Below are 12,579 nucleotides of genomic sequence, written 5' to 3'. Positions count from 1 at the left end.
GCACAGAATCAACTATTCTTTATGGGCTATAAAGATTTCTGCGAGGCGGGCACCCCGAGCAAGTTATTGGTCTCTATTATAGCGAATCAAAAACCCCCTCAAAGAATTAGACAGATACTGACGCGGGATGGGCGTAGATTGGGAAGAGGAATGGAGATGGTAGCAGAGTTTTTTAATCACTTTGATAATTTATACCGATCCGAGGTGGTAGATACAGTGACCGAAATAGACGTCTTTTTGGAACAAGTTAAGATCCCGGCGCTGTCGGTCTCCGATTCCGCCTTCTTGTGCGCCCCCATCTCTTTGGAGGAATTACAAATCGCCCTGCAGGGGACCCGGGGCTCTTCGGCGCCGGGATCAGATGGACTCCCTTTTGGTATTTATAAGCGCCATGCGGAGATACTTTTGCCAGGACTGTTGCTGGTTCTAAATGAGTCTAGTAAATGTGGAAAGCTGCCCCTGTCTTTGGCCGAAGCAACGGTTACATTAATCCTTAAAAAGGGGAAACCGGGAAATAAAGTTGAGGACTATCGCCCAATATCACTGCTTAATGCAGATTACAAAATAATCGCAAAAGTCCTTTCCAACCGTTTAAAAAAAGTAATAGCGCGCTTGATACATGCAGACCAGACAGGTTTCATCCCTGGGCGACAGATACAGACCAATATACGGCGGACCTTTCTTAATATTCAGATTGGCGGGGGGGAGGACCGCTCGATATTATCATTGGACGCCGCTAAAGCGTTCGATCGTGTCGAGTGGCCCTTCCTCTGGCGTGTTATGTACAGGATGAATCTGGGCCAGGAATTTATTGGATGGGTCAAACTGTTATATAGTGAAGCAACTGCTAGAATTAAGGTTAATGAGGTGCTTACCCCTGCCGTCTCCCTAAAGCGGGGAACACGACAGGGATGCCCCCTTTCTCCACTCCTCTTTGCAATCTTTATGGAACCTCTTGCCTGTAGGATACGGACTGAACCTGGTATATCCGGTTTCGGGGGGAGAGGGACGGACGATAAGATTTGTCTATACGCAGATGACGTTTTACTCTACCTGAATGATGGTTGGAGAAGCGTCCCCAATGTTATGCGGATAACCGAGGAATTCGGCAGAATTGCTGGGTACGAGATAAACTGGCTTAAGTCTGTACTCTTCCCCCTGAACCGGATGCCCCCTCCTAACGATCTTAGGATCAGAGTTATTCCCCCAACAGATCATTTTGATTATCTCGGGATAAAAATCAGCAATAATATCAGGGAATATAATCAATTAAATATTTCCCCTTTAGTAGGGAGAATAAAGGACAAAATAAGAGTGTGGCAGAAACTCCCACTTTCGCAGATCAATAGGATTGCGTTGATTAAAATGGTTTTGTTACCTTGGATATTGTACACGGTTAGCTCCTGCCCCGCTTGGATTGAGGATAGCGTCTTCAATCTGATTGATCGCTTGATAGATGATTTGATATGGGGCAGAAAAAGGGTCCGTATTAAACTACAATACTTGCGAATGGCCGTAAACAACGGGGGCCTAGGCCTGCCCCATTTTCAAATCTATTATCTGTGTGCACAATTACAATGGTGCGTCAATGCCGGGGACGGAGTGTTAATATCACATATCCTAGGCCAACGCCCACCACACTTTAATAACATTTTTAGTATATTGGAATCTGGGCTGCTTCAACGTACAGATTACTCCTGCCCCACTGGAGCCGTGCTACAGAAAGTTTGGAATAAAATTAAGACACTGATTCATGCCCCTCAAATCTTGGACTTCTCCCCCTTATGGGACAACCCTGCCCTAACTGAATTTTTGAAACTCAACGATAACGAATTTTGGATTCGAAAAGGTATTACGTTATTTTCACATATATACACAAAAGGGAATTGCAAATCAATACGGGAATTGATAAAACAAGCACCAATAACTGCACTAGAGCACTATAGATATTGTCAATTACAACACGCACTTGCATATACTCTCAAGAAAACACCTCTGATGAAATCTACTCCGGGATTTTTATTATTTTGTTATAACACAGTAGGGAATAAAGTTAAGATTTCACTAATATACAGGAGATTCATCGAGGAAATGAGCACCATCACTAAATTTAAAAGTGTGGATAAATGGAAGATAGATATCGGGGAATGTAACCCCTCACAATGGCAGGAAATATATCAAAACATAAAGAAGGCTTCTTTTTCACGACAACACCGATTGATACAATTTAAAATAATACACCGTCTATACGTCACTCCGAGTCTGCTGACTAAAATTTATATCAATAAGGGTCAAGAATTTAGCTGTCTTAAATGCTCTTGTGTAGCCGCAGGGCTTGTACACATGTTGTGGGATTGCCCTGCTATTAGGATCTTCTGGGGCTGTATATTTCAGACAATGGTGGCAAACAGCCGGAGTAGTCCCCCCATGACTATCCAAGTAGCTGTTCTTGGATTGCTCCCTCCTGAGTACAAAAACAAAACCCCCAAAAACGAACAGGTATACTGGTTAAAGGGGTTTCTACTGGCCAAAGTGATTATCTTGAGACAGTGGGTGAAAGATAGACCCCCAACAATTAATGATTGGCAAAGTTTAAGGACGAGAATAACACACTTTGAGGGTATGAAACGACGCGGACTAAACGACGCCATCGGAATGGGCCTACAGAGAAGGGAAATAGCTAGCCGTAATACCCCTGATCAGAATTGATGATTTTTCAGAAGTGGAGACCACGGTATAAATATACACCAACAAACCATTACATACTCCTAAAAGATAAACTCTATCAACACAGCCCACGCAAAAAACATACGTGAAACATATGTGAAACTGTAAAGGTTCGAATGAAAAATTCTTACGAGGGGGGCAAGAATATTCCGCCGCCTCTCGAGGCGGCCGCACCAAGCCAGGTGGAAATGGGTGGGGGGTGGGGGGGGGGCGGGGGGGGGGGGTGGGTTATGTTTTTCCTTTTTTTTCCACTGTGTTTTCTGGGCTGTGGATTCTGTGCCTATGAACTGGTATTACTGCTGGACTGCCCTGATTACAGCTGTTTTTGTTGTACGTGTCTGCTCTCTGGCATGAATATGATACACTGTCTGATATGTGATTAGAAACTTGTCTTTATACTGTTTATAAAATAATAAAAAAAAAAAAAAAAAAAAAAAAAAAAAAAGAAAGGTGTTACCCAGCGAAAAATGGCAAAGACTTTGCATCTATCATCATCAACTGTGCATAACATCATCCGAAGATTCAGAGAATCTGGAACAATCTCTGTGCGTAAGGGTCAAGGCCGTAAAACCATACTGGATGCCCGTGATCTCCGGGCCCTTAAACGACACTGCACCACAAACAGGAATGCTACTGTAAAGGAAATCACAGAATGGGCTCAGGAATACTTCCAGAAACCATTGTCAGAACAGAATCCACCGTGCCATCCACCGTTGCCAGCTGAAACTCTACAGTGCAAAGAAGAAGCCATTTCTAAGCAAGATCCACAAGCTCAGGCGTTTTCACTGGGCCAGCGATCATTTAAAATGGAGTGTGGCAAAATGGAAGACTGTTCTGTGGTCAGACGAGTCACGATTTGAAGTTCTTTTTGGAAATCTGGGATGCCATGTCATCCGGACCAAAGAGGACAAGGACAACCCAAGTTGTTATCAACGCTCAGTTCAGAAGCCTGCATCTCTGATGGTATGGGGTTGCATGAGTGCGTGTGGCATGGGCAGCTTGCATGTCTGGCAGAAAAATATATTCAGGTTCTAGAACAACATATGCTCCCATCCAGACGTCATCTCTTTCAGGGAAGACCCTGCATTTTTCAACAAGATAATGCCAGACCACATTCTGCATCGATCACAACATCATGGCTGCGTAGGAGAAGGATCCGGGTACTGAAATGGCCAGTCTGCAGTCCAGATCTTTCACCTATAGAGAACATTTGGCGCATCATAAAGAGGAAGGTGCAACAAAGAAGGCCCAAGACGATTGAACAGTTAGAGGCCTGTATTAGACAAGAATGGGAGAGCATTCCTATTTCTAAACTTGAGAAACTGGTCTCCTCGGTCCCCAGACGTCTGTTGAGTGTTGTAAGAAGAAGGGGAGATGCCAACACAGTGGTGAAAATGGCCTTGTCCCAACTTTTTGGGGATTTGTTGACACCATGAAATTCTGATTCAACATATTTTTCCCTTAAAATGGTACATTTTCTCAGTTTAAACTTTTGTTCCGTGATTTATGTTCTATTCTGAATAAAATATTAGAAGTTGGCACCTCCACATCATTGCATTCAGTTTTTATTCATGATTTGTATAGTGTCCCAACTTTTTTGGAATCCGGTTTGTACTACATCTGAAAGAAGGAGCCCCCATCTCTCTGGCTATCACTTAGAACTTCCACTTACTTGAAGAATGAAGATCCCCTGCTCCCCCATTCAAGCTACAATGAACTACTCATGTGCAGCCATTTCATCATCTCTTATATGGAGGTACTGTACCAAAGATGACTGAAAGCTGCCCAGAAAAGCATCTAAGGCTGCAAATTGTGCATCCTTGCTTTAGAAAATTAATGATTCTAACCATACCTGCCAACTTTTCATTGGCATGGGCAACATCAGTAGCACGTGCAGTGGGAGTTTTTTTAACAGTAAGACAAACTTCTAACCCTGCCCCTCTATATCAGTCCAATACCACTTAGTCCCTTTTGTACCCCAAAAGAATACCTACTTAATGTGCGCTTACAGTAAAGACACCCCTTTAGTGCCAAAACACAGTAAGAATGTCCCCTTAGTGCCATTCACACAGTAATGATGCACACTTAGTGCTTCTGAACCAGTATGATACCTACTTTGTGACTCCCTGCACAGTATGACACCCCCTTAGTACCCTCCATGCAGTATGATGCCCCTAAGTCCCCCCACACAATATGATTCCCTACACACACTTTTGATTATTAAACTTGAAAAACATTTTAAAACAGGTAACTGAAGTTGGCTTTAGTGCCAATTGGTAGCTCATTACCGAAGCCGACTTTAGAACCAAGTCTTAAAATGGTTTTCAAGTTCAAAAATCAAATCCCGAAGTTATTCATCAAAGTCCTTGCCTCGCCGGATTGCATACATTATATTGCTGTATGGAGATGGATCTCGGTACAACATTAAAACAAAGTTTGGAGCTAAGTGACTTCGGGTCTTGGATCTGAAGCTTGCCTGTGAGTACTACTACCATCATCACAGCCAATACAACTCCTTCCAACCTTGCTTCCCCTCCAGACTTCTGCACTCACTCACCTAAATATGTTTCCATAACTGCCCCCACAAAGATTGATGTCCCCATAAGTCAGCCCCACACAATATGATGCCCTCTTAAAGGCCCCAACAAGTCATGCTCTTTAAATGACCCCCACACAGTATGATGCCCCCAAAAGTGCAACCATACAGTATGAGACTCATTTAAGTGCCCTCATACAGAGTGAAGCCCCCCTAATCGCCCCACACAGTAAAAGACTCCCTTAAAAGGGTTCTCTAAGTTTTGTCTAAGGAGCAATCATCAGGAGAAATAAAATGGCCGCCGTCCTATTAGTACACACAAAACCTGCCCTAATGACACAGGAGGACAAGTTACTTCACAACACTGAGCTAAACAGCAGCCTCATCCTCCTCTCTGATCTACTTGTCAGGGATTATGATCCTGAATACAGATGATAAGATCTTCAGCTGAATCTCTGTATGAATGGAGTTCATGAGGACGCATGAAGTACAGAGAGGACGGACAGGAAAGACTGTGATAATGTGGGGCTGTGGTAATGGAGACTGCATGCAAGAGCTGCTGCTAATCATCCACATCCCACCTCCTCTCAGTACTTCATGTCTCCTCATGAACTCCCTTCCTACCAAGATTCACCTGAAGATCATATTAAACTGTATTCAGGATCATAATCCCTGAACAGCAGAGCACAGAGGAGGATGAGGCCACTCTTTCTCTCTGTGTTGTGAAGTAACTTGTCCTACTGTGTGATTAGGGCAGGTTTTCTCTGAACTAATAGGACAGTGGCCATTCTATTTCCCCTGATGATTTCTCCGTAGACAAATTGAGCCATTATAACTAATGAAAGGTAATTGGGAATATATTTAGAATAAAGCAATATTTATGCATTTTAATTTTCTTAATAACTGGAGATCCCCTTTAAGTACCTTCATACACAATGATGCCCCCTTATTACTTCCAAAATGTATACTCATATGTCTCACATTGCAATGAGGAACGTCTGCTCTGGTCTCCAGTTTGTGCTGTCTGTGACTCGGGGCAGCAGGTGTGACAATGTCACTGTATTTCTCTTGCCTGTGCTAAACCACCTGCGGCAGGGGAATGATAGAGCAGGGAGCTGATGGCTCTCTGCTTGACCACTTTATTCAACTGTATCTACGTCTGGAGGATGCAGCTACAGTTGAAGTCAGGACATGAGGCAGACATCTGTGGGCAGTGGGACAGAGGCCAGAAATTATCTGTCCTACTGTATCTGGGATGGTTGGGAGGCAAGAATAATAATGAGTTAAGATAACACATCAAGCTCAACCACATCATAGTACAGTTTCTTATACTAGGCACGGTGCTGAAACAACCTATTTGATATAAAATAAAAGAGTGGCAGTTGGGTACCTATCATTTTCTGCTTAAAAATTCAACGTTCCAACATCTGGCCAGAGATAAATCCTCACAGCAGGCAGATATAACTCTATTACCATGTGGAACAAAAAGGACACTCAATGTCATTGCAGGATTGGTACCAGAATTTAATAAGCCACATCTTTTCAAAAATTCCACCCCATTGACAGAAATGCAGACAGTATTAGTACATACATCTCAGATGAGCTTTCTACTGTAATCACCTTTTCGATAGCTCAAGAAATGATCTGAAAAATTTCTTTTGATGCACGGATGATGTTTTTTGAGGGGTTGGTGGAGAAGAGATGCTATTGCACAATTATCATTTGTAAAGAGATATTGTTATCAGAGACTCTGCGGGGGACAATCGGCATGGCTCCTCATTCTATCACAGCATTGCAAACAACATAAATCTTCACTGCAAAACTTTCCTGAATAATGTATGAGAGTTGATTCAATTCCATCGATAACCTCATGAGTGCTGGAGGCAACTTCTTGAAAGTGTCTTTAGTGATTATTTTTTTCTATAAACAATAGTTTGTTACAGAACCTTAAATTCAGGCTGGTTGATTTAAGCTCATTTTTTTTATCATGGTCTTAAAGGGCTTATGGCACAAAGAGTATTACTGTGCAGTTAATAGGGCATTTCAAATAAGGCATTATTGCAATTAGAGAGGAGCGAATTTCAAAAAAATTTGATTTGACCGGTTCGCCGAATTTTCCGAAAAAGATTTGCTTCGATCCGAATTTATTTGCGGTGAATCGCGTTAAAAAATTGCTATTTTCTGGCTGCAGAGAGCCTGTATAGTGGGGTAGAACACTGTGCCTTCCAGTAACACGCTTAGTGAGTCTGCTATGGTAGTGAAACAATACTGTGAGTCAGTATGACACGCACATGACAGGCGTCGCTCTTAGAATCACTGCACACTTCACTTATTTGGGCAGTTACGGGGCCAAAACTGACCAAATCATTTAATTGTGAACTCAGCCTTACAGGTCTTTAGAACCATGCAGAGGCCCAAGATCCTACTGTAGCGTGAAAGAGTGCACTCCTTTTACACCGTCATCAGCTGATTCCACATAGATGTCTACAGAACCTATTCTATTAAACGCTTATACAAGTAGAGCCCCCCTGACAGAGTGGAGAGGGTGTCAAAAGTAAGTTTGTGTTGACGTCACTGAATATTTTGCCCTTCCTCTGATCCATCAGAACAATAACCCCCCAGAAAACGGATCCTGTCTGTTGAGCATCCGTCTTAACTCGGTCAGCATTTGGTCAGTAATCCATCAGTATTGCTAAAGCCCCAAAAAAACTGGAGTGGATCCAAAACAGAGATGACACGTGAATGGAATATTTGCATGTCTTCTTTGTTTTGTACCCACTCCTGCTACAAAATCATAAGCCAATTCTGATGGGACCATACAGGCCTCACAGCTGCTACCCAGACAGGATCCGTTGTGCGTCTCATTTTTCCTTCCTTCTGACAGATCAGAAGAAGGGTCAAATAAATGGTGATGTCAGGCCAAAAAGGCAAAATAGTGGCCCAGTCATGGAGTAGGGAGGGTGGGAAAACATCTTGAAAAGTCCCTAGAGTGGCCCAATGACATAGTGTTGAGGTAGCAGCAGCATGAGGAGACCACAGACTAGCCCAGTGACATAGTGGGGAGGTGGCAGCAGCAGCAGCATGAGGAGACCACAGAGTGGCCCAATTATATAGTGTTGAGGTGGCAGCAGCATTAAGAAGCAACAGAGTGTCCCAATAACATAGTGTTGAGTTAGCAGCAGCATGAGGAGGCCACAGACTGGCAAGGTGACATAATGTGGAGGTGGCAGCAGCAGCAGCATGAGGAAACCGCAGAGTGGCTCAGTGACATAGTGGGGAGGTGGCAGCAGCAGCATGAGAAGACCACAGAGTAGCCCATTTAAATAGTGTTGAGGTGGCAGCATCATGAGGAAGCCACAGAGTGGCCCAATGACATAGTGTTGAGTTAGCAGCAGCATGACTGGCAAGGTGACTGTCATGGTCTTACCTTCTTGCTGTTCTCCTTCGTTTGACATGTGCTGGCGGCCATCTTGGTTTCTGGGTTTCTTGTAGCCTCCCACCCTGCGGCTTCTCCTTCCCACTGGGAGGAGCTGGATGCCTAGCTCATATATATAGGAGGTATGTGGCTTCAGTTCCTTGCTTGGTCCTCCTGTGTTCACATGCTTCTAAGACTGCTGCTGCTTCTGGTTCCTGATCCTGGCTTCGTCTGACTACCCTGCTGGTTCCTGATCCAGGCTTCGTCTGACTACCCTGCTGGTTCCTGATCCAGGCTTCGTCTGACTACCCTTCTGGTTCCTGACCTCTGGCTTCGCAAGACCCTGCTTCGGTTTAGCCATCCGTTTGGACTTTTGCCTTACAGCTTGATTTTCAATAAAGCCTTCTTATTTCCACTTATCTCTTGTTGTACATCTGGTTCATGGTTCCTTGACATTAGGACCAAGCCATGAATTCTGACGGTACAGGGCCATCCTCGCTACCTACGCTGGTTGCCAGACTTGATCAGCAGGATCACCTGTTGGGTCGGTTCGCTGTGGCGTTGCAAACCCTGCTTGAACGCACGGCTCATTTAGCTTCCGTTGCCGATGGGTCGGTTGTCGCTCCTGGGCCCGCTTCTACTGCCGCTCCGGTTGTTGCGCCAGAGTCTACCCCGACACCTGTTGCTGCGCCTGCGGTGTTTCGGGGTATGACCGGTTCTGCCCCCCTTCCACAGCGCTTTGGGGGAGAGCCAACTCAGTGCCGAGGTTTCCTTAACCAGGTGGGCATTTATTTCGAGTTGCTGCCACATGCCTTTCCTACTGAGAGATCAAAGGTGGGCTTCTTGATCTCGCTGCTCTCGGACAAGGCCTTGGCCTGGGCCAGCCCTTTATGGGAGAACAACAATCCGGTGGTTGCCGAGTTTTCCGGTTTTGTTGCTTCTCTTCGGAAGGTATTCGATGTGCCGGCTCGTGCTGCCTCTGCTGCGAAGCTCCTTATGTCCATCAGACAGGGTTCACGATCCGTAGCTGAGTACGCCATTGAGTTTCGTACCCTGGCAGCAGAGGTGGGCTGGAATAATGAGGCTCTGGTCGCTGCTTTCTCTCATGGTCTCTCGGATGCCTTGAAGGATGAGGTTGCAGCTAAGGACCTACCAGTGGAGCTCGAGTCTCTTATTTCTTTCCTGATTTTGATTGACACCAGACTCAGGGAGAGACCTTCCTTTAAGGAGAGCCTGCGGAGGTCTTCTAACAGATTGGCGCCTACGTTTGCTGTCCCACCCGTGCCTCCCTCTCCTCCCACGCCTCCTGGGGATGACTTGTCTGGGGGTGAACCCATGCAGCTGGGGTTTGCTCGCCTGTCCGAGGGGGAGAGGGTACTCCGGAGACGCGAGGGCCGATGCATGTACTGTGGTCTCGGTGGGCATTTTCGGTTGGCATGCCCGAACCGTCCGGGAAACGCTCGCACCTGAGATCCTGTCGGGGGCAGATCTTGGGTGGAGTCTCCTCGTCCCCGGTTTCCCGTGTTGACAAACCACTGATTACTGTTGTCCTCTCCTGGGTCGGGGGCTCGGTGACGACCCAGGCGTTGGTGGACTCTGGTGCTGGTGGTTTGTTCATTGATAGTGTGTTCGCTGCCGCCAATTCCATTCCTCTGCAGCCTCGAGGTTCCCCACTGGCTCTTGAGGCGATAGACGGCAGACCCCTTCTGCCGCCACACGTGACTCATGAGACCCTTCCAGTGGGGATGGCCATTGGTGCCGTTCACAGAGAGTCGGTCTGTCTCCAGGTTATTTCGTCTCCACACTACTCGGTGGTCTTGGGGTACCCCTGGCTCCAGAAGCATAATCCGACTTTCGATTGGAGATCGGCCGAGATCCTCTCGTGGTCACCGCAGTGTGGGGCTAGTTGCATCCATGGGCCTGTCAAGTTGCTGTGTACTTCCTCGGACTCTCTGTTGCCTCCTGAATACGAGGAGTACCAGGATGTATTCGATAAGGTGCGTGCGGTTGCCCTACCTCCGCACCGCCCATACGATTGTGCCATAGAGTTACAATCTGGTGCCGTTCCTCCTCGTGGCAAAGTCTATCCACTGTCGGTAGCGGAGAATGAGGCCATGGAGGAGTACGTGAGGGAGGCGCTTTCACGCGGACACATTCGCAAATCCTCGTCCCCGGCAGGGGCTGGATTTTTCTTTGTGAAAAAGAAGGGCGGTGAGTTGAGGCCTTGCATCGATTACACGGGTCTCAATCGCATCACGATCAAGAACGCTTACCCGATACCCTTGATTTCCGAGCTGTTCGATCGCCTCAAAGGGGCCACGGTCTTTACCAAACTCGACCTGAGGGCGGCATATAACCTGGTAAGGATCAAGGCGGGCGATGAGTGGAAGACCGCGTTTAACACCAGGACCGGTCATTATGAATCCTTGGTTATGCCCTTTGGGTTGTGCAATGCGCCCGCAGTCTTCCAGGAATTCATCAACGATGTTTTCCGTGACCTGTTGCAGCAGTGTGTGGTGGTCTATTTGGATGACATCTTGGTATATTCTGAATCCATGGAGGCCCACATTCTGGATGTCAGACGAGTGTTGCAACGGTTACGAGAGAACAAGCTGTTCGGTAAGCTTGAGAAATGCGAATTTCACCGATCCCAGGTAACCTTCTTAGGTTACATCATTTCCGCTGAGGGGTTCTCCATGGATCCTGAGAAGGTTTCGGCTGTCTTACAGTGGCCCCAGCCCAGTGGTCTTCGTGCCCTGCAGCGCTTTTTGGGCTTCGCCAATTATTATCGGAAGTTCATCAGGGACTTTTCCATGCTAGCCAAGCCTCTCACGGATCTGACCAGGAAGGGCAGTAATCCCCAGGTCTGGCCGCTCGAGGCCATCCGAGCTTTTGAGGCTCTAAAGTCCGCCTTTGTGTCGGCTCCGATTCTGTCGCATCCCAACCCTGGGTTGCCTTTTGTCCTCGAGGTGGACGCGTCTGAGACGGGAGTAGGCGCCCTTCTGTCTCAGCGTAGAACACCAGAGGGTCCTCTGCTTCCTTGTGGGTTTTACTCCCGGAAACTGTCTTCCGCGGAGTGCAACTATCAGATTGGTGACAGGGAGTTATTGGCCATCGTGCAGGCCCTTAAAGAATGGAGGCACTTGCTCGAGGGCTCGGTGGTTCCGGTTCTCATCCTGACGGACCACAAGAATCTGACCTACCTCTGAGGCCAAGAGATTGACACCACGTCAGGCCAGATGGGCTCTGTTCTTGTCACGTTTTAATTACGTGGTCTCCTACCTACCCGGTTCCAAGAACATCAGAGCGGATGCCTTATCACGGCAGTACTCCGAGCTGTCCGGGGAGGAGTCGATTCCGACTTCGGTCATACCTCCGAATCAGATCCTGGCCGCCATTCGCACCAGCCTGACCTCTCCCCTGGGTGAGCAGATTTTGGCGGCTCAATCTGGTGCTCCCTCTGGGAGACCCAACGGCAGATGTTTTGTGCCTGAGGAGTTGCGCACTCGGTTGTTGCGAACCTACCATAACTCCAAGGCCGCGGGGCATCCTGGAAAGAATCAGCTGTCCTGGGCTGTTTCACGTCTGTTCTGGTGGCCTTCTCTACGTTCCGACATCGCCGCATATGTAGCGGCATGCTCCGTTTGTGCCCAGAGTAAGTCCCCTCGGCACCTTCCGTTGGGCCTTTTGCAACCCATAGCCACCGGGGAGCGTCCATGGTCACACCTGGGGATGGATTTCATTGTGGACCTCCCTGCATCCCGAGGCCATACGGTCATTCTCATGATTGTGGATCGGTTTTCCAAAATGTGCCACTGTGTTCCTCTCAAGAAGTTACCCTCTGCACAAGAGTTGGCCTCGATTTTTGCCAGGGAGGTCTTCCGGTTGCACGGTTTGCCCA

This window comes from Bufo gargarizans, chromosome 2 (assembly GCF_014858855.1).
Source record: "Bufo gargarizans isolate SCDJY-AF-19 chromosome 2, ASM1485885v1, whole genome shotgun sequence".
Taxonomy (NCBI): Eukaryota; Metazoa; Chordata; class Amphibia; order Anura; family Bufonidae; genus Bufo; species Bufo gargarizans.
Note: the sequence above shows the minus strand (reverse complement) of the source record.